The sequence below is a fragment of the Girardinichthys multiradiatus genome, chromosome 11, assembly GCF_021462225.1.
Source record: "Girardinichthys multiradiatus isolate DD_20200921_A chromosome 11, DD_fGirMul_XY1, whole genome shotgun sequence".
Taxonomy (NCBI): domain Eukaryota; kingdom Metazoa; phylum Chordata; class Actinopteri; order Cyprinodontiformes; family Goodeidae; genus Girardinichthys; species Girardinichthys multiradiatus.
The window spans coordinates 14272730-14294582 of NC_061804.1; the positions used below are offsets into that span (position 1 = coordinate 14272730).

The 21853-nt window shown below is 35.5% G+C and overlaps 1 long non-coding RNA gene across 1 annotated transcript; it reads left to right on the forward strand.

The window, feature by feature from the left end:
• The first annotated feature begins 452 nt into the window (after window positions 1-452).
• On the forward strand, window positions 453-3552 carry LOC124876158. The gene is made up of 3 exons (XR_007040235.1): window positions 453-548; window positions 3039-3096; window positions 3366-3552. It is a non-coding gene; the product is annotated as an uncharacterized LOC124876158 (long non-coding RNA).
• Window positions 3553-21853: the final 18301 nt, after the last annotated feature.

The following is a 21853-nucleotide window of genomic DNA, read 5'->3' on the forward strand; positions in this document are numbered from 1 at the left end:
CTATTTGAATCTTTTCTCTGTATTATTCCATGAACATTAAACTTTGTCTAAAGTCATCTTGCTTTTATGTATTTTATGTCTATTGAGACACTGATCTGCAATGTTTTACCAGGCTTAATGTAGCTTTCTGAAAAGCTGTAGTCATTGGGATGTTATGTGAAATTAAATAGGGCCTCATTGATGAGCCTTTTCATATATAGAGAGGCACTCTATATACACTATATAATGTGACTGCCTGTCACTAACAGCCCATAATAGAAAAGTGTTTATATTTCTTTTAAACAATTTTTGATATTAATGAATTCTCACACACAAACGTTAAACAAATGCACAATATTCTGACATAAATATTGCACTCTAAGTACTTGCATATGTTCAGTTCTACCTAATGAGTAAATATCAAAGATGAAGATACAACCATTCAGTCGTCATTCACTGAACGTCTTTCTCAGTTCTGTCCAGACCACAGATAAGAGGTTCTGCAATACCTCCCTGCAGTCAGTGGAGAAGTAACCAGCCTGTTTACAGATGACGATCTTCTATCGCGCGTAAGTACTGAAAACTTTATTTCAACTCTAATGATTCATTTTTTTTTTCATAAATCTAGAGATAATCCGTCTGTAATGTTTATTGCCCAGTCAAAAAATATATTTCATTGAGGAAAATAGTTTTTTTTGTACATAGAACGGTTTAAACATTACAATACTTACTTAAGATTACTAAAATTTGAATTACGCAGATGCAATCCAGTGATTCAGTAAATCAAATTATTCTAATGTCACAGAAAAGCACATTTAAATATTGTTTTTCTTGTAATTTGTGCAGCCTATTTAGGTTAAAAAATCTTTAAAAATTAAATGATTCCACATATCTTAAATATAATAATGTTTACAGGGTAAATCACATTTACAATATGATTATTTCATCTATGTCATAACTCTCCTGTTTTTTTTATTTTGGAAAACATGATTTTCATCTTTTGTTGTCATCTTTCTGAAGCACGGTCAGAGAAATTTTCTGGCCGTTCTTTTTAGCTTTATACATTGTTAATGCAATTATGTTTTATAATTTGGATTCTATAAATAGTGGTTTAGTATGATCTCGGTACAGAGCCTTGTTAATTACTCTTGTTGTTCTTTTTGAAATACGATTATTGAGTGTAGTGTTCTAGCATAGGACCCTTGGAGAACCTCACAAGCAATGTCTAAACAGTGGGAACACACATCTCCCATTATTTTCACGTCCTGATAACCAGTATAATAAAATATATATTTTTTTTGTTTATGAATAAATGTCATTAAAAACTAAAATTTTCAGGCAGAAGAAACACACATTTATAAAATTCAGTTTTCCACAACATTTGAAACCAATACTTGGAATAGGTAATGTAGACATGTTAGAACAGTGCAAAGTACTTCCAGTGATAATATCTACTGTTTACTGTATGTTTGCTTGATTTCAAAATGGCACAACAGGCTCAGCAGAAAATAAAATTAGAACAATTACCCAGAAGTCTCAGCAGACAGGTTTATGGGTCTGCTACCTTTTTGGTTAAAACCAAATTGTTTCATCATTTAGTGAAGTGACTAAAGTAGAGTAGCAAAAATAATTTTTAATCAAGTAAGAGTTGGGTTACTTCAAAATTATATTGCTCTAGTAGAAGTAAACAATATGGTGTAGTAAAACTACTTCTAGAAATAATTATATTTTTTCCTTTCTCAGTTACATTTACATAGTTACTCAAATGTAAATGTAACTGAATATAACTAGTTAATACCCACCTCTGACTAAGACACAGATTTTAGCAGTGCTATAGATGCCCTCTTGTTAATGAGCATGACTTTTTAAACTAACATGACTTTGACATTAAATAGACAACATAAGTCTGAGTCTGAGTCAGCGTTACAGGCAGCGTAACAATCTGATCTTTTGTTTTCATTTATAATTCTACAAATCCTTAGACCAATACGACATGGAAAGACAGAATAGACCTGTGGCCACCCTGTGAAGGCAGTACTAGTATTATACTACTATTATATCCTTTCTGAAAGCTTTAAAGCAGGACATTTCAATGGTGTTTATATAAGGTAAGGTAAGGTAAGGTAAGTTTATTTATATAGCGCTTTTCAGTAACGAGACACTCAAAGCACTGTACATACAATTACAATACAATCACAAAGAAAATAAACACAGATACAGACACAGAAAAGCAAATCAAATGATACTACAATCCTTCTAAGAAATCTAAAAATCTACAAATCCTTCTGAGAAATCTAATAGTCTCATCATTCCACTGAATTCTAATTAGGGAAGCTGAGTCACTGGTACAAAACAGCTTTAATCCACATTTTCAGGTTCTAATGATATATTGCTTTTACTGGTACTGAAGTTGAACTAAGTAATAACAGTCCATTGTAGTCTAATTAAGAAAGCTGGGTCATTGGTGTAAGAGCAGCTAAAATCCAAATTACTAATAATATTTGGTTTTCCCTGGTAATTCTTCTGATAAAACAAAAAATCAATGAAAAAGTAATGGAATACTAATAATAATTGGCTATTATAGCTGAATGAACAGCATATAGCTGAATGAACAGATGAATGTGGAACCCTCAGGATCTAAAATTTTACCCAACGATTATCCAGACTTGTAGCAGTACACAATTCTCTTTTTGATATCTTCTGTCATTTCTTTAGATTTTTCCATGATGTCACTCAAGGTTGCAGTGTTTTTAAAGGTGCAAATGTATTCATTTACCCCGATGTTGTAAATATCATAATCAGAACCTTGCAAACCCATGACGTCATCTTGGATTTCTCAAATTTGAAGACATATTTATCTTAGCATGGTCTATGTTACATGTAAGCTTTTAAATTTGAATAAATAATTAAAAAAAGATATTATTTTTCTCTGTTTTGGCATTTAGGAAAGATAAATCATTTTGGTAACTGTAAATGAACTAAGGCAGGAACAATTTAATCTGGTTTAATTTCAGTGGTTATATGTTCATAACATTTTGATAATTGTTGTGTCTTCACAGACAATGATTTTCATCTACATGATAGTGCCAGTTCTGGTTCTAGCAACATTGGCAACAGGTACATTTCATACAGTTATAGTTTTTTGATGTCAGATATTTAATAATATCGTTAAATCTACGGTAATAAATGAAATATAATTTAGGGAATCTCTTTCTAACTGATCTTACTGTCGTAATTTAAGAATATTTAACACAAGCTTCTTACATTTAAAATAGCTTTTGTAATGTATCTTTTTGCATTTTTTATTAAATATCAGTGGACATTAGAATGTTTTGCTATTATCTTGTGTCCTCATGATTTGCTTCTTTTTAATTTTTCTCTGTTAGGAATAATGGAATGCAATTTAACTCAAAGTGATAAAGACTACAAATGTTATGGAGCACTTGGACAACCTCTCATTTTTCACCTTCCTGTTCGTACAAGGATAGATTTAAAAAAAGAAAAGGAAGCAATTTGTATGTCTAAAAACAATGCAATTTTGGACATAAGTACCAGGTGCAATATAACCAGCAAAAATGGAACATTTAAGTTTGACAACACCACGAAGACTGACTCCGGAGTTTATCATCTAGAGGAATTTGGTAATGATGGTAAACAAATCCCATCAATGATCAACATCAGTCTACAGATTTTAGGTAGGAACAAATTTATAATTCTGAGCTAGGTATACAATTTAGTTTATCTTTAAAGGTGTATAATTGCATTTCCTAAATATGATTGTGTTTTACAATTCAATCAAAGGAACAGAATGTTAAATGATATGAAAAAATTGCTTGTTATTTATGATAAACAAAACACGACCACCCTATTTAAATGTGAAGTTTGTTTGTTCTGCTGGCTGTCACCATGGTGAGTTTGGACACAATTATTCAATTCAACATGAATGTGCTTTGTGTGTTTTGTTAAATATAGAAAGAAAAAAGAACATGACTTAATTATTTTAAAACTGTTTTTGTATGTTGTCCATCATGACCTAAAAACTACTTACATCTTTACATCTTAGATAGACTATTTTCATTGTCAGACTTCCGACAATACCAGCAATTTCCTCAAATCAGCTTAGAGCAGAAGCCCGAATTGTTATAACATTAATCAAGAGTTAAAGAAATCAGACTGATGGATTACAGGCCATAGCACAGGAGGTGAAAACTGTATCTAACGTGGCGTGCGACCCTCCGCCATAAGGCCATTGCTTCGTAAGGGAGGCAACTAGCCAGTGCTGTGTTTGGGTTGTAAATGGCCATCAATGCCCTGGCAACAGTCGAGGGAGATCATTCAGTGGCAGTGGTCCTTTAACTGAGCTGCCGGTGTTGTGCCATAAAGTGACGGTGTGGCAAACTGATTATCCGCCACAGGAGCACGCACAGTTTGTTAACTGGTTGCAGCTAAAATTTCGGCCAATTAATATTAACAATAAAAAAGACAAACTAGTCTTGCAAGGATTCATTAGAGGTTTGTCTCCATGTAAGTTTTTATTTATTACAGCATCCAGTTTACCCATGAAAGAATAAATCTGCCTTTGAATGGCTTTATTTCTTTCCCCTTAATTAAATTATCCACATCACAGCACATTGGGTTCTTTGCATGATGTGCAATTAAAGATGCACAGTTGAAATATATTGACACATGCACGGTAGATTCTCTCTCTTGTCTCTCTTAGTTGTCCATTATTGCATCTATGCCTCCTTCTTGCCACAATGACAGCAGACATTTGTGTGTGCCAGGTTGCACCTGCCTTTCAGACATAGATACAGAAACTGCACCCACAATCCATTTCAGGACTGATAAATCGCATTGGGGTGGCTATTATTTACATCATGATATTCTCCCCCAAGTATTTGCACATTCTAATGATCAGCACATGTTCTTGCACATTCATGAATGCAAAAACGCTAAATTTATTGTACTTGCTATTTTGTTCATGTGAGACGCAATCCTCATTGCACCTGGTTAGTAGATCAGCTTTGTACGCATTTTTCTACACACCACCCATTAGTAACTCAGTCCTTTCGTGTTTGTCTTTCAGTTCCAGTATCACACCCTGCCATGTTTCAGACATGTTTGTCACCAGAAAAGAGGACAGTCAACTGCTCAGCAGAGGGAGACGACACAGAGTTCTCTTTTTCTCTAGATAATAACCCATTAATACAGACTAAAGCTGGCGGTCCAAAGAATAAAAGTGTCACTATTAGCTTGAATGGTCAGCTGACAGGAAACTTGCATTGTAAGGTTCAGAACAAGGTCAGCAGTAAACAGACTGCCATCCACCTTACAAGCTGTGAAGGTAATGTGTTTTTTTTAATGATTCAGCTATGTTAGGTGCTTGAGTTTTGAATTTACTTCTTGCCTTTTTCTCTTCACTTCCCTGTTTATGTTCTCTAGTTGCTGATATTTTAGTTCATTTACACTAGATTAGGTTTTTTGGTTCATTCTTGCATGTTGTTACATTTAGATATTTCTGTTACTTCACTGTGGCTCCACTCATCTATGTAATTAGCCTCCTTCCTTCAGTTACTCTGCATTCTCCTAGCCACAACTGCTCCACATTTGATCTGATTAGCTATTCTGGTTCATTGGTAATATCTCCAACCTGCATCTGTATAAAAGCTGTTTGGTTTTCATGGTTCTTCACTGGATTCTACTGTTTGCCTGCCTGCTTCATACTAGTTACTCTGCCAGTTTTATGTCCTGAATTTACTTTTACCTGGTTAGTCTTACTAAATGTTTGTACTTGCTATGCTGCTTCAAAGCTCCTGTTTGCAATTTGGACCTACGAACAAGCATCTAACATCACAGTCCTTTTTTTTAATTTTGCTTGTTTTATTTCTATTTAGTTTATTTTAATTTTATTTAATTCTTTTCACAGGTTGTGCAATTTTACAAAAGAAGAAACAAAAAACAAAACGCTTCGTCAAAGCTGTAGTTTGCATAAAACTGTCTTTATGGTACATAAAATCTCATGACTTGATGTCTATTTTTTCCTAGGGGCGTCTTTTCCAACTGTGACTGTCATAGCAAGTTTGACCGTACCACTTCTTCTTTTGACTGTGTTTCTTGGTATCAAACAGTGGAAAGTTAAAAATAGCCGCACAAGTATTAGAGAAGGTAAAAAAAAGTCACTGAAGTTATTTTTTTATGCTGCAGAGCACTGATATTACAATAAAATGTTTATCAAAACAATATAATGAAAAATCTTAGATCATGGATGAACTTGATTATTTCAATAACTATAACATTTTAAAACAAACAAAATTGGCCATTTATTACCATTTTTGCTTCTTCTAGATAATGCAGAGGATGAAATTGTGTACTCAGATGTCAGAGTGACTCGGGCTGCCCGAAGGATGGATGTTTAGGGTGCTGCTGACCACAGAAGAATGAGCGGATAAATCACCTGAAGCATGCAACCTTTTATTTCAAGTGTAAACGTGACAGCTGTATATTAACAGAGCTACAAGAAAATGAAACAAACTACTCACAAAAATGTGGGATATTTTACTTTGGGGTGAAATTTATGAAAAACATACAAAGTTCAATCTGCAGTGATACATAATGCAATTGGGACATTTACGTAGAAGCATTCAATGTTATCTTCCTCACCTCCAACAATTTATCGGAACAAAGCCAAAAACAGTGGCGGGTATACCCAATGGAACACCAAAGTGTTCAAAATTAAATAAATGAAACATCAGTAAATTAGTATCTGTATCAATAAATAACAATGATTTAATACGACAATGAACTTGTGAAATATTTGAATCGTCAGGAGGCAGCAGGACCACGTCACACTAGCTGTCAGGTTTGCAAACCCAGTGACTGAGCAGAAGGCGGTGGTCAGGTGACAGAAACAGGATCAGAGCCGGAAGGACAGAATCAGGCGACAGGATCCAAGGATAGGCTTGAATTGTGGGTCGGGGTACAGAGTCGAGGTCATGAACGGGGAGGCAGATTCGGGCATACGGATCCAAAGGTTAGGCAGAGAGGGTTGGTCAGGAGACAGAAGCAAGGTTGTTTGTCCAGAAAGCAGAAGCCAAAGAAGTATCCGACGTGGACAAGGGAGAGGAGGGAAATCCAAGGAAGGAACACTGGATACTACTCACACAAAGGCTTTTGAAAATCTGGCACTGGTTATCTGTCAGACATCTGTAAATAAGGAGCACAGGTGGAGCAGATGGGGTGTAATTAGGGATCTGGCAGGGAAAGAGCAGGTGAAAACAATCCTCCTAAAGCTGCAGCACAGAGGAGGCAGACAGAAATGATGCAAATTTCTCACCATGGCCTATTAATTTCATAATGGCACTTTACAACTGAATAACTGTTGGCCAATCAGCGTCAACGGGATGTACTTGCATCCTCATTGGCTGAGCCTTACATAGAGATTAGTTTCCTGGGTACCTGCTCCCTGAGCAGCTACTGCGCCAGCTCAAGGTTTAGGAAGCTTGGTGGAGTTTCATAAACTTTGTTCAGCTCTGGTTACCTAAGAAGATCAAATTGAGGGGAGTAATTTATCATATGATGCCGTTTTGAGTTGTTTGGATGACATCTTTCAGATGATCGGGATGATAATTGCTCTCCAGAATGTTAGCATCAACGACGCCATTGTGGACACCCTAAGAGCCATTGAGCACCTTGTCCGCATGGAATATGCAGAGCACAGCACTCATATACTCATATTAGTGGTGTCTGGAATAACCATCAGGGTTATTGCTGTCATGTTTTCTGTGTCACCCAGCAGAGTTCACTGCGGTCAAGTGAGCCGACAGTCACGCCAGCCGACGTTAGCTCTCTTTTAAAGATTAGCTTCGCACATACAAGGTGCATTACGGTAATAGAGCAGACCAGATGCTTATCCAGGCAACACTTGAGAAATTAAGAGGAAAACAGAAGAGTCACCTTAAGAACATTTATATTAATGACATATTTACAACTTTCACATACATGTTTGTGTAAAAAATAAATATTTAATAATTTTACTGTAGATTTTTGGAGAAATAATGGGTCAAAGTACCTACTAATGCTAATCTGTTATATACCTTTGTGTCACTTTCAGCAATTTATTTCTCCAGAATGAGAGGTGACAACATGATCTCTTCAGATTATGTCAGATGGTCATCTATACCAGTGTTTCCCAACCCTGCTCCTCAAGCACCCCTGCCCTACATGTTTTAGATGTGGCTCTGTTACAGCACACCATATTTAAATGATTGCATGACCTCCTCAGCAGCAATCAGGGCTACATAAACCTGAAAATCACTTTCATTTAAATCAGGTGTGAGGAGCACCTCACACCTGACACTAATCAATACTATAACCAGTGTACTTTAGAATGCATATACTGAATATGTTTCATTTTTGTAAAGTTAATAAGTACATTTGATGTCCAGGGATAAAGGCAAGTAACATTCTTTATACAACATGTATTTTATTCAACATAGCTTTTAATAGTAAACAACTTTGCAAATGTTTTATTTAAGATAAAGGGAAAGTTTTTAAAAAAAGGAACAGTTATTAATCCAAAAAATAATCTAAATCTAACTTGGAAAAAAGAATGCAACAACTTCAATACCTGATGTTTGAAGATTTGTACTTAAATTATCATTGCTTAGTTTAAAAAGGTTCTTTGTCCTTATGATTTACCATTAAAAGACATTTTCATTTATTTAGTTTGGAGAACTTTGGTAGAACTTTGAATACTGTTCACATTTATCTTTCAAGTACTTTTATGAACTATTAACAGAATTGTCATCTTGTCTTAGAGTTGCATTTGGGTTGTTGCTTGGGAGACAGAGCAGGAACTTGTGTGCGTAGGAAGAGTACTGTTTGCACCCCAGACAATCTTCGTGTCCTTGTATGCCAGATGTGGATGTGTGTGCTGTATCAGTATCTGGACAGAACCAGTTTTGTTCAGTAGGACTTGTATTTGTGAAACTGTGTGTAGCCACACCCACGATGCTGTAACATGAGTGTTTTTTTTCCCTTTCTTTAATAAAAGGCTGTAACACAGGGCAGATCCTCTGAAAGAATGGTCTGTCTCTCCCTGGCCAGCCAAAGATAACTTTGACTTGCTTGTGTTTTCATTCCATACCTTCTCTGAGTTTATCAGTGTGTCTAACTTCGACACCTGAAAACAATGAATACGTTTATCAGTGAGACAACGGGCAGTCCCGCGCTGTTCTCATCTGTTCTGGCATTTCTGCAGGATCCATGTGCATACATTGCAAATTGTACCACCGATTGCAGGAGTCACACTGAATCTGTAAATATCCCACACAAATGTTATGTCAGTCAGCAATATCTATATTATGTCATGGTAATATTCATTGTAAGTTTTCTTTCTGGACATTTGATAGTTGTGCCCACTCTCTAAAACAAATATTTTGCTTGAGGTAGGCATCAGCCTGTTAGCAACCCTGGACAGAATTAAAGGCAATTTAAAAACTTTATTGATGGATACATGCATGTCATGTTATAAATCATCTATCGATGGTGTTTCACTTTTATGTTCTTGATAAATAAACCTTTATTATATATCACCCCAAAAATACTATGGGTTCTGTAGGCCATTGTGTGATGTGTTACCTCAACCCCTCCTGTCTTTTCATGTAATGCTCCTCTCACATCACGCTGACCTCAATCATCTGTACATTTCTACAGGGAGAATTATGTCGTAAGACAAACTTTTGTATGATTTACAAAGATTTAGCAGTCTATGTATATATTAAAGCATTGTGAGATACTTAGGCCTGTTATTTCTTCAAAACTCTACAGTAAATTATGAACTATTAATTATGGTTATAGTATAGATGACCCTTTAATATAATCTGAGGAAATTGTGTTGTCATCTGTCAAGATTCTGGAAAAATAAATTGCTGAAAGTGACACAAAAGTATATAACAGATAAGCATTAGTAGATACTTTGACCCATTATTTCTCCAAAAATCTACAGTAAACTTATTAAATATTTATTTTTTACATAAACATGTATAAATTATTCCCCTCAGTTTGATCTGCTAAGGTAACCAGAGCTGAACGAAGTTTATGAAACTCCACCATCCTTCCTAAACCTTGAGCTGGCGCAATAGCTGCTCAGGGAGCAGGTACCCAGGAAACTAATCTCTATGAATACTCAGCCAATGAGGATGCAGGTCCAGCCTGTTGACGCTGATTGGCCAACAGTCATTCAGTTGCAAAGTGGCATTATGAAATAAGTAAACCATGGGGAGAAATCCCCGCTATAAAATAAAAGCTGGCTTTTTGAAATAAAAGCTGACTTTTAAAAAATGACATTTTGAAATAAAAAAAAACTGCTGGAATTACATAAAAATAGCCTCAACAATAGTGTTAATTATTAGGTAAAACGTTTATATGAAAATTGTTTTATATTATAAAACTGATTTTTAATGGAAAATGAAATATATTTCATAATAATGAGCTGAGAATTTCATATGCATTCAATTATTTCACAATTCAACTGCCACATTAAGTCATTATCTATTATTTATTTATGTAGATACTTATGTCCTAATGTTTCATTTATTTATTTAATTTTGAACACTTTGGCGTTCCATAATACTGCAACAAAAAAGGCAATGTCTCAATACATGACATCGGCCTTTTAGTATCAATTACAGCTTGTCAACGATGATTTATGCAGTCCACAAGTCGAGGTATGACATCTTAATCTTCTTAAAGGGGCCATTGAGGTTCTGGGATACAGAGTTATGAGCCTCTAGACGCAGACTCAGCTGATCCCTTGGTTTCTATGGGATTCAGGTATTGAGAAAGTGCAGGCCACTCCATTTGAGGTACCCCAGTCTCCAGCAGCTGTTCTCTACTGATGCGACCTCAATGAGCTGGAGCATTGTCGTCCATGAAGATGAAATTATGCCTGTGTTGTTTATGCACAGTGTCACAGTGGAGTGTGACTTTATCAGAGCATTCAACAGGTTAGACAAAGGATAACCACTACAGAGCTCCCCTCTTTTGCCTTTGGGCTAAAGTACTACCCAGATCCCATGCACACATGACTGAAAATATGATGGGAATGTCGGCTCCTTTGTCAAACATGTTAAATTCACTCATTTTCAACTGACACAAATATTAATGAGTTGTACTTGTATTTATCAGAAAACATGATTTTATTTAGAGGACTTAGCTTTGCTTTTGAATAAACAGAGTATGGAATGTTTAATTTCCATAAATTGTTGTAGCAGAACTGTCCAACATGCCTCGCACCGCCTTCAGATGGGTCGAGACAATTGAAGCGCACAAGAGATGGAATACATGAATACAAGTCAAAAACATTGAACAGTTGGACGTGCATTCACAAGTTTAGAGAAGGTTAAATTAAGTTCACCTGTAAAGGTTACAGTGCATTTTAGGTTCATCTTGAAATTTCCACCAAAAGCTCAATATCCCAAACTTTTTGTGAGTAGTGTAAATATTTGTGTATTGTTCAATTATTAGACATCAACGCTGCAACAACTTTCTTTACCTTCAAAATTGTGGATATATAGTACTGTAAATAATCTTAAGTGCATTTCTAATTGGTTTTCTTATGTATTCAAATAAGATTTTGTATTATGTTGTACAGGTGTTGGACAATGAAACTGAAACACCTGGTTTTAGACCACAATAATTTATTAGTATGGTGTAGGGCCTCCTTTTGTGGCCAATACAGCGTCAATTCGTCTTGGGAATGACAAATACAAGGGTCAGAGGGATTTTAAGCCATTCTTCTTGCAGGATAGTGGCCAGGTCACTACGTGATACTGGTGGAGGAAAACGCTTCCTGACTCGCCTATCTAGCACAAGTATTGGGCCAAGGGAATGCCATGATATGGCAGCCCAAACCATCACTGACCCACCCTCATGCTTCACTCTGGGCATGCAACAGTCTGGGTGGTATGCTTTTTGAGACTTCTCCACACCGTAACTATCCCGGATGTGGGGAAAACAGTAAAGGTGGACTCATCAGAGAACAATACATGTTTCACATTGTCCACAGCCCAAGATTTGCACTCCTTGCACCATTGAAACCGACGTTTGGCATTGGTATGAGTGACCAAAGGTTTGGCTACAGCAGACGGCCGTGTATATTGACCCTGTGGAGCTCCCAACGGACAGTTCTGGAGGAGACAGGAGAGTTGAGGTGCACATTTAATTATCCCGTGATTTTATGTTTTTTGGATACAATCCGAGGTAGCACCCGAACATCCCTTTCAGACAGCTTCCTCTTGCGTCCACAGTTAATCCTGTTGGATGTGGTTCGTCCTTCTTGGTGGTATGCTGACATTACCCTGGATACCGTGGCTCTTGATACATCACAAAGACTTGCTGTCTTGGTCACAGATGTGCCAGCAAGACGTGCACCAACAATTTGTCCTCTTTTGAACTCTGGTATGTCACCCATAATGTGTGCATTTCAATATTTTGAACAAAACTGTGCTCTTACCCTGCTAATTGAACCTTCAGACTCTGCTCTTACTGGTGCAATGTGCAATCAATGAAGACTGGCTACCAGGCTGGTCCAGTTTAGCCATGAAACCTCCCACACTAAAATGACAGGTGTTTCAGTTTCATTGTCCAACCCCTGTATATATTGCACTTTCCTTTTAAATTTACAGTATGGAATGTCTTATTTCCATGAATTGCGGTAGCAAGAGTGTCCAACATGCCTTCAGATGGGTTGTATTAAGACATATGAATTGTACAAGATATGGAATACATTAATACAAGTCAAAATGTTATCATGACTTTATTTTATAGAAGCTTTAGATTTGACAAAATTTATACAACTTATACCAAATCAGTGGTTATTACTGTACTTTTATTAACAGTTTTAAAATGTATTGTAGCATGAAACAAGAATTTAAAAACTTTAAGATGTACAATACTGTGCAAATGTTTTAGGCAGGTGTGAAAAAATGCTCTACACAAGGAATGCTTTCAGAAATATAAATGATAATTGTTTATTTTTATCAATTAAAAAAATGCTAAGTGACCGAACCCAAACATGCAGCCAAGGTCATTAAGAACTATCTTCAGCTTAAAGAAGAACAAGATTTACTGGAAGTGATGGTATGGCCCCCTCAGAGCCCTGATCTCAACATCATCAAGTGTGTCTGGGATTATATGAAGAGACAGAAGGATGTGAGAAAGCCTACATCCACAGAGGATCTGTGGTTGGTTCTCCAAGATGTTTTAAACAACCTATCAGCCGAGTTCCTTCACAAACGGTGTGCAGGTATACCTAGAAGAATTATTACTGTTTTGAAAGCAAAGGCTGGTCACACCAAATATTAATTTGATTTAGTTTTCTCTTTTGTTCATTCACTGCATTTTGTTAGTTGATGAAAACAAATGATTTACACTTTAGTTTTTGAAAGCATTCTTTGTTCAGAGCATTTCTTCACAACTGGCCAAAACTTTTACATAGTACTGTATGTGAATTGCTGTTTGTCTCCCATGCCTTTGTTTTAGCCCTATGGAGAACTGGATATTTAATCAGGGTGAATCCACCACTTGCCTATTGACCACTAATGATACTTTCAAGCACTAGATGTTTGTATATTCTTTAAAGCAATGTGGAATTTTTAGTGTACATTAGGCCATACATTAAGTCTCCAAATCCATAAAGACAGATGTAAACAATTTATGTATTGATTTATGACATGGAAAGGATGAAGGAAATCTGAGGTCTGTATGTGTTTCTTACATTTTCTAAACCGTTGTGTCTTGGTCTCATTATCAGAAGGAAGTAGATGATGAATACTTAGAGTGATAGAAAAACTGAAAGTAAAAACAATAAAATGCAGAGGGGAAATACTCTAAGAAAATAAAACAGAAACTAAAATCAAATAAAATTTAATAACTAGTTCCCAGGAACACAAATAATACAATAAAAACAGGCCTCAAACTCCTATAGATATCACTTTAATGTATACCCTTTAAACCTTAGAAACATAAAACATAGAACTATCCTTATTGTCCCACAGTGGGGAAATGTAGGTGTATCAGCAGCAAAGTTGAATGCAAATGGAAGCATGGAGATGTACCCAAAGATAATAAAATATATATATATATATATATATAAAAGAATGAGACTGTACAGTGAGGGCATATTTACAACATAAGGAAAATACTTTGAAGTTATTAAAAATATCATACTCAGATTATGTGTGTACATGTTTTCAGTTGCTTCTATTTTCATATTTTATATAAATTATGTATTGCTTGTCTACTGACCAGAAATTTTGATCTCAGTTTCAGTGTACTTGTGACAAAGAAAATAAAGGATATTCAGATTCTAAATGAAATTAGTTTGGTGACCTTGAGTTTCTTCCTGTTGCTAAAAATAAAAATACTGACTATTTTTATGGATTGAATAATGAAATAATATGGTAAATTTATAGCTTGTGCGCTGATTTTATCCTTTACAGCTAACAATTAATGTAAAACATGATGTATTTAATGTGTTATTGAGCAAGATTCTACCAGTAACACCACATTTCAACATTTGATCTACGTAATGCTCTTTTATTTCTATTATATAAAACGTGGCAGCAATATCACATTTTATGTGTTCACTGAGATACTAGCATATCCTATAATTGCATATTTACTCATTTTTGGAAATTCAAACTGTTTTATGATGCACTTGCTTAAACACCATTTTAAAAAGCCAATTAAATGCACAACAATTTTACAGAAAAGCTCAAATATTCTGCTGAAATTAGCATGTTCACACAAAAAAGACCTTCCCTGTTTAATGATGTATATTTGTTAAATTTTTGGTTTCCATTTTGAGGTAAGGTATGTGTATTTATTCACAAAGCAATCCAAAGATTTCCATTAAAATACTAAGCAACCCAAAATGGTTTTCTCAACATGAAAGGAAAAGCATTAAAATCACAGGAGTTTTTAAGATTTAAAATGCACAGGAAAAGAAGAAACAGGTTAAATGCAAAATTTAATTTTCAATCCTACACTTGTGTCACTTATCAGTGATTGGGTTAACAGTTAATTAGTGAGACTTGATTGAAAGCTGTGCTAAATAAAACAGTTTTCAGGCCTGACTGAAGAGAGCCAGCATTGCAGTACAAGCGCTGTGGTATGGTTTAAAGGCTGACTGGAAAGTACTGGTGCTGCTATCTCCAACAGAATCAGTGTAAGGAGACACAAAAGGTAAGCATATAGTTGCTCAGTGGCTTTTCTGTGAACTGCTTCTTTTGTTTGGTTAAACCCACAGATAAGATCTGATAACCGTTCTTCTGTCTCTGGAAAATTTACAGGCCAGACAGAGAGACTCAGACAGAGAAAGCAAATCTTCATCTAAAGGTAAGTGCTGACATTATTTCTATGCTATTAGAATTTACATAGTAGTAAATGAGAATTGCATGTAAAATATTGTGAGTCAAACGATGTATTTTCAATCTGTGGTAGATGATATTTGATGTACATATGGTGTACAACTGTTTTATTGGATTTGTTAATTGAAGAAACTGAAGGGAAGAGTAGAAAAAATGTATTAAATTCGGTATATTTATATAGCACCAATTCACAACACACCTCACCTCAATTCACGTTAAAAAGTTAATTTTTATATAACATACATACAGTTGTAAGAGAGACATCCCCCATTTGTTATGTTTCATTTTGAAATATATTTATAGTAGTGTTTCAGTTTTCACAGTTCTGTCCCCTGCTGTTGTCTAATTCAATCACACAGCACAGACAACAATTTAATTTGGTTTGATGTCCGGGGTTATGTGTCATTTTATATAATGTGTTCAATAACAAAAAGGCTACATTTTTGTTCATAACATTTTGCTAAACATTTTTTGTGTCTTCTCAGACAATGATTTTCATCTACATGATAATGCGAGTTCTGGTTTTACCAACAATTGCAACAGGTACATTTCATACAATTATAGTTATTGAAGTCAGATATTTAGAATATTATTAAATCTAAGGTAATAAATAAAAATATAATTTGAGGAATCTCTTTCTAACTGATCGTACTGTCATAATTTAAGAATACTTAACACAAGCTTCTTATATTTAAAATAGCGATTGTAATGAATGTTTTCGCATTTTAATTAAATATCAGTGACAATAAAGACAGAATGTTTGCTTGTTTTTAATCTTTCTCTGTTAGGAATAATGGAATGCAATTTAACTCAAACTGAGAAAGACTACAAATGTTATGGGGCACTTGGAGAACCTCTGATTTTTCACCTTCCTGTTCATGCAAGGATGAATATGAGAAAAAATAAAGATGTAATTTTTAAGTATATGAATTTTTGGACAAAAGTTCCAGGTGCAATAAACCTGCAAATTCTTCATGAATGGAACATTTAAGTTTGACAACACCACAAAGACTGAATCCGGAGTTTATCAGCTATACGTATATAGTAATGTTGGTAAAAAAAAATGAAAACGATCAACATTAGTCTACAGATTTTAGGTAGGAAAACATTTATAAATGTGAGCTATGTATGCAATTTAGTTTATCTTTAAAGGTGTATAAGTACTTAAAAAAATTATTTGCAATTGTTTTACAATTCAACCAAGAAAATGTTAAATGTTGTGGGAAAATAGCTTGTTTTTTATTACTAACAGAAAACAACCAAAGAAAGCTAACAGTCCTGGTTGGTACTGCATATGTGTAAATGTGACTTTTAAATATTTTTAGCTAATCCATTTAAACATTAAGGATGACATGACAAGACAAAAGAGAAAATGAAGAGAAAAAAAGTCAAAATGATGGGACAAAAAAGTTGAAAATATAACAAAACAAGTTATCTTTTAGCAGATAAATATCCTGTGGATGCACACTTGCCCGGCCCTATAGGGGCTGCATATATGCTCCATATTCTTGAAATCTAATTTTGACTTTATTGTTGATATTTAAATTTTATTCTGTAATGGAAAAGAAAAAACCACACTGAAAACATTTACTTTTTTTAGTCAGTTAAGTAGGACAGCGGGTTCTATTTTCTTAGAGGTGGGTTTGCCTTTGTTCAAACCACCCTCCGTCTACATGACTCGGTTTCAGTATTTGTGACACACATTGTTTTCATGTTATCTCAGTCACATCAGAAACGTTTTGTTTTATGCCGAATCTACAGTAAAAGGTGTGTTGTTGGTGATGCACGATCAATACATTGATCAGCCTATATTTTATTTTTTGTTTAGTGGGTAAAAATGTAGATGGCATTTGACTGCAGTGCTAGATGAGCTAAAGTTGACAAGTTTGCCATGTAGCAAGGATGGAATCTGTTAACACTGGAATTCGAATACAAAACAGGACTTTTTGCACAAGCAAAACACATCACACCACACTGCAAAGCCAAGAAACACTTTTAGGAGAACAGTTTGTACAACCTGTTAATGTAGAGATTAGTTTAGCTCATGGTATTTATTTAACTTTAGAGCTTTGGTGTTGGAGTTTACTATTACAAAAATGTGGCAAGTGGTAATTTATTTTAAATTATACAAGAAATATATATAGAATAACTTTTACCACCTTTTTTGCTTAAGTGAAGTGTCTTTGAAGAACAACTTTTCACCCTTTATATTATACATACAGTTGTATGCAGTGTACAGTGTAGAGTCGTAGAAATACATTTATAATAGTGTTTCAATTTTCACAGTGCAGCACACATCCCACAGCACAGACAGAGATGTTAAAAAAAATACACTCTACATATTAATTTTTGATAAGGTGATCAGTAAGTCAGTTACACAGAATTAGGTTTTTCTCTGAAGTAAAATATGAATATTCAGCCATCAGGACAAAAAGCAGACTGAAACGTTAGTCACAGTCAAAAACATGGAGCTTTATATCAATATGCTTATTAGTACTTATCACACTGCAACTGTTAACTCACAGTTCACATGACAATAATACCAGGGCCGTATTCACAAAGATTCTCAGTCCTCCCAGAGAGCTCCTAAATTAGCCTAAAATTCCTGGCAAAGAGCCTGAGCTTAAAAGTGATTCAGGCAGTTGCTGAGAGCAACTCTAAGTGAAGAGTGGACAGAGACTTTTATCTCAGAGAGGAGGTGTGGTTAACCCCATTGCTAGAGGTGACACTGTCTTCTAAGAGCTGTGATTGGTTGTTACAAAATAAAACGAAACAATTAAACAAGAAAACAAATGTGCTTCTAGTAATCAATGGAGAGAAATGATCCGATCATAGAGTTTACACTGGATTAAGAAATATAGGAGTAGAGCTGCTCCTCCACATCAAGAGGAGTCAGCTGAGGTGGTTAAGGCATCTGTTCCCAATGCCCCTGGACGCCCCCCTCTGGTGTTCTTTGACACCTGCTGTGTTGTATTGATTTATTCTAAAAGGTGCACTTACTAGCTGTTGACTGGATTTACTGTTCAGCACATGGACATACATCCAAGAAGCTAGACATTTTTGTGTTCAAAATCCTTTTAAAAATTAATAGAAATAAACACTTGAAATATATCATTCTGTGTAATGAACATTTTGTATATTATGTAGATTGCCTTTCACTCTTTGAATTGAATTACTAAAAAGAGGGAAAAGAAACATTTTGATGATTTTCTGGTTTGTTGATTCCTCTACAGGACCGATCATTTTTCCACCTGCATAATGCTGACAGTACTTCCTACTTCCTAAGATCATGATTGACCAGTTGGTGGCGACAAAGATCACCGCATCTAACTGAAAGAGCATAACTGGCATTTTTTGGTTATTTTTACACCACAGCTTTTTGACTACACCTGCAAGAAGTTTCAGGTTTTTTTTAAGAATGCACATTTATTATAGTGTTAAACTGTCAAAAATGTAATTATACTATTCATTAGCAACACCAATATGGAAAGCAATTCTGTTAGAAAATACATCTATCTATCTATCTATCTATCTATCTATCTATCTATCTATCTATCTATCTATCTATCTATCTATCTATCTATCTATCTATCTATCTATCTATCTATCTATCTATCTATCTATCTATCTATCTATCTATCTATCTATCTATCTATCTATCTATCTATCTATCTATCTATCTATCTATCTATCTATCTATCTATCTATCTATCTATCTATCTATCTATCTATCTATCTATCTATCTATCTATCTTACTGCAGAGAAAAGGAGGGCTTCCCTCTTATGCTTGATGTCCCAGCTTTGAAAACATGTGGCCTGGGAGTAATTGGGTTACAACTGCAGCAGTCCAGTGAGCTGGCCCTGATTTGGAGAATGACTCCAGCTGCAGCTTTTATCCTGCTTTTAGGCTTATGCTTGTAGTGTATACAAGCGGAAAAAAGATGAGAGAGTGGAATCGTCCTGTATTAAAATTAAAATAAATACCCACATTCAGTTAATATGCTGACTGAATGGATTAGGACATTTTTAAAAAAACAGTATCTGCTAAATGGCACATTGCAAGCAGTTCCAGTTAATTTGGATATCATGCAAGCCTGAGAGTTACCCCGAGTGGTCAAACATTTATTGGGAGCAAAAATCCTAAAAATAGGTCAGACTGCCCTCCTGTTGGAGCTACTCCAACCTTCAACATACAAAGGTTGGTGAATCTTTAGCACTGCAAAAAGACTGTCATTAACACATTACATGAGATTAACTGTGCTGCAATCATGGGTATATGCTCATTCCCTAATATTACAACTGGCTATTGGTATATGGGCTAGGTTAATTTTAGTGGCTCGGCACGAGCCCCAAGGGCGCTGTTTTAACAAACTTGGCAAAAAACCTCCTAAAATATCTTAGAACCAGTCAACAAGACTTTTTACCACCAATGAAAAACCAAAAATACGGTGACTCAAATAATTGAATGTCCATGATTTAACTAGAATTTTATATGCTTTCTTTAATTAGTAATGCTTTTGCAGGGGTCAGTAACAGCTTAAATTCGGCAACACAAAATAATTTCAATAATAGAAATGATTCAATCAACTCAACCTTGATGTTGAAACTAGTGAGTTTGGAGAGGCTTTGAAGACGGAGACTCATCCATGCACCTGATGAAGATGTTTCTTCTGGTGACGAGTGGTTTCTTGAAGGGAATACGACTTAATCTTCAGTTTTCTTCCTTTAAGTGGCAGGCACTGATGCTCCAGCCTTCGATGGTTAAAGAGAAACTTTGTTGTCATATGCCTCAGAAGACAGTAGCTTCCAGAGGCTGAAGAGTTGAAGGAAACCCCGGAGACATGATTGAGGTTGATTCAGGGCTTCCTGAAGCCTGAAACTTAGAGCAATCAGCTGTTCACCGATCAAGTTCACTTCTGTTGTCTGGATAAAAAGGCTTTAGATGAAATCAGATTCTTAATTCTGAGGCACAGTCCTTTCTGGGCACATGGGTTGATCCTCTTTTTTAATGCAGTCGATCAGCTGGGCTGTGTCTCTGTTCCTTTTCCATCTGAGCTTTTTTTTTTCTCCGTCCAATCTTGTTCGCTGGTTTTCTGCAAGGAAAAAAAACGCAGTTCCCTCCTTCAGCATTGCCTTTATAGTGTTGATGCTTTCACCAGTCAGCCCCTTGTTAGGCTTCTCAGTTATTGCTCAACCTACTCTGCTCAGCTTCTCAGTTATTGCTCAATACTCAGTCATGGTCATCGTGACTTTCTGGTTCTGTTTTTCATCCTTGGAGATGCCGGTAATAGCCACGCAGCTGGCTGTAGACGCATCCTCCCTTCCTTGCGCTGGCCTTCAAAGTATTCGCTGTCAGCATGCAGTTGGCTCTCATCACTCCTAGTCATCCTGCAGTTCTCTCCCTAATCTGCTCAGTCTTAAGCTTTACACAGTATTACACATTTCATTCTCAGCTTTATGCATTTACTTTAAAACACAGTTACAAAACCATCACTTCATTCTTTTTTATAATTGGGATTATGATTATTGATTAATTTATTATTAATATTTATCAATAATTATAATAAAAAATCATAATATGAGAAAATTAATTTCTTAACCAAAAATCCTCATTTATGAATCGAAACCAGAGATGTCTTCTGGTGTTGTAATTGTGGCTCAACGCCTTTGATAATTACAACCGTTAAATACTCAGTAATAATTGATAACTATTACCAGAGATGTCACTGTTTAATCCACCGTTTCTGCCGAAACGTGTGGAACTTTAACCTTATTTTGACTGACAAATCACTCTTGCACAAAATAAACACAAAACACCTTCTCTTTATCTACGTGAAAATTTATTAAACCAATCAACCTGATACAATCAACTCTTCGATCCAATAATCTTCACCTACTCAAACATGCAAAGTTCTACACAAAAAGGGGGTCAAATATCTAACTAAATAAACTAAATAAAGCTAAACAGCAGTGGGTGTGTATGGAATCAACCAGCAGTTATGGCAAAAGTGATAATATGACAAGGGAATATGGTGTTGAATGAAGCTTTGGGAGCGCAGCCCACCAGAAAGTGTAGCTCAGTGAGATCCACAGTCATAAACCTTCCCCCCAGTAAGGTTGTAAACCCCGAGGACAAAGGATAATAAAACTTTTGGCGGCAAGCCAGTAAGCAGGAAAGTTGAAGACAAAGAAAATGGTTGATTTTCACCATAAGGTTATTATAGCGGTCCAGTTTCACAGCGCACCTACTCTCAAGTGTTCGCACAATAAAAGCACAATCTCGTGAAACTCGGCGGCCTTAGAAAACAACAGTAATCACGTTTCAAAAGAATAATGGCATGCACATACAATTCAGAACACATTAGACTATAAGTGGCGATTCTACATTGCACTAAATTTCCTCTACCCTGCCTCAGCTATTCCTAATAAAAAAATTAAAATA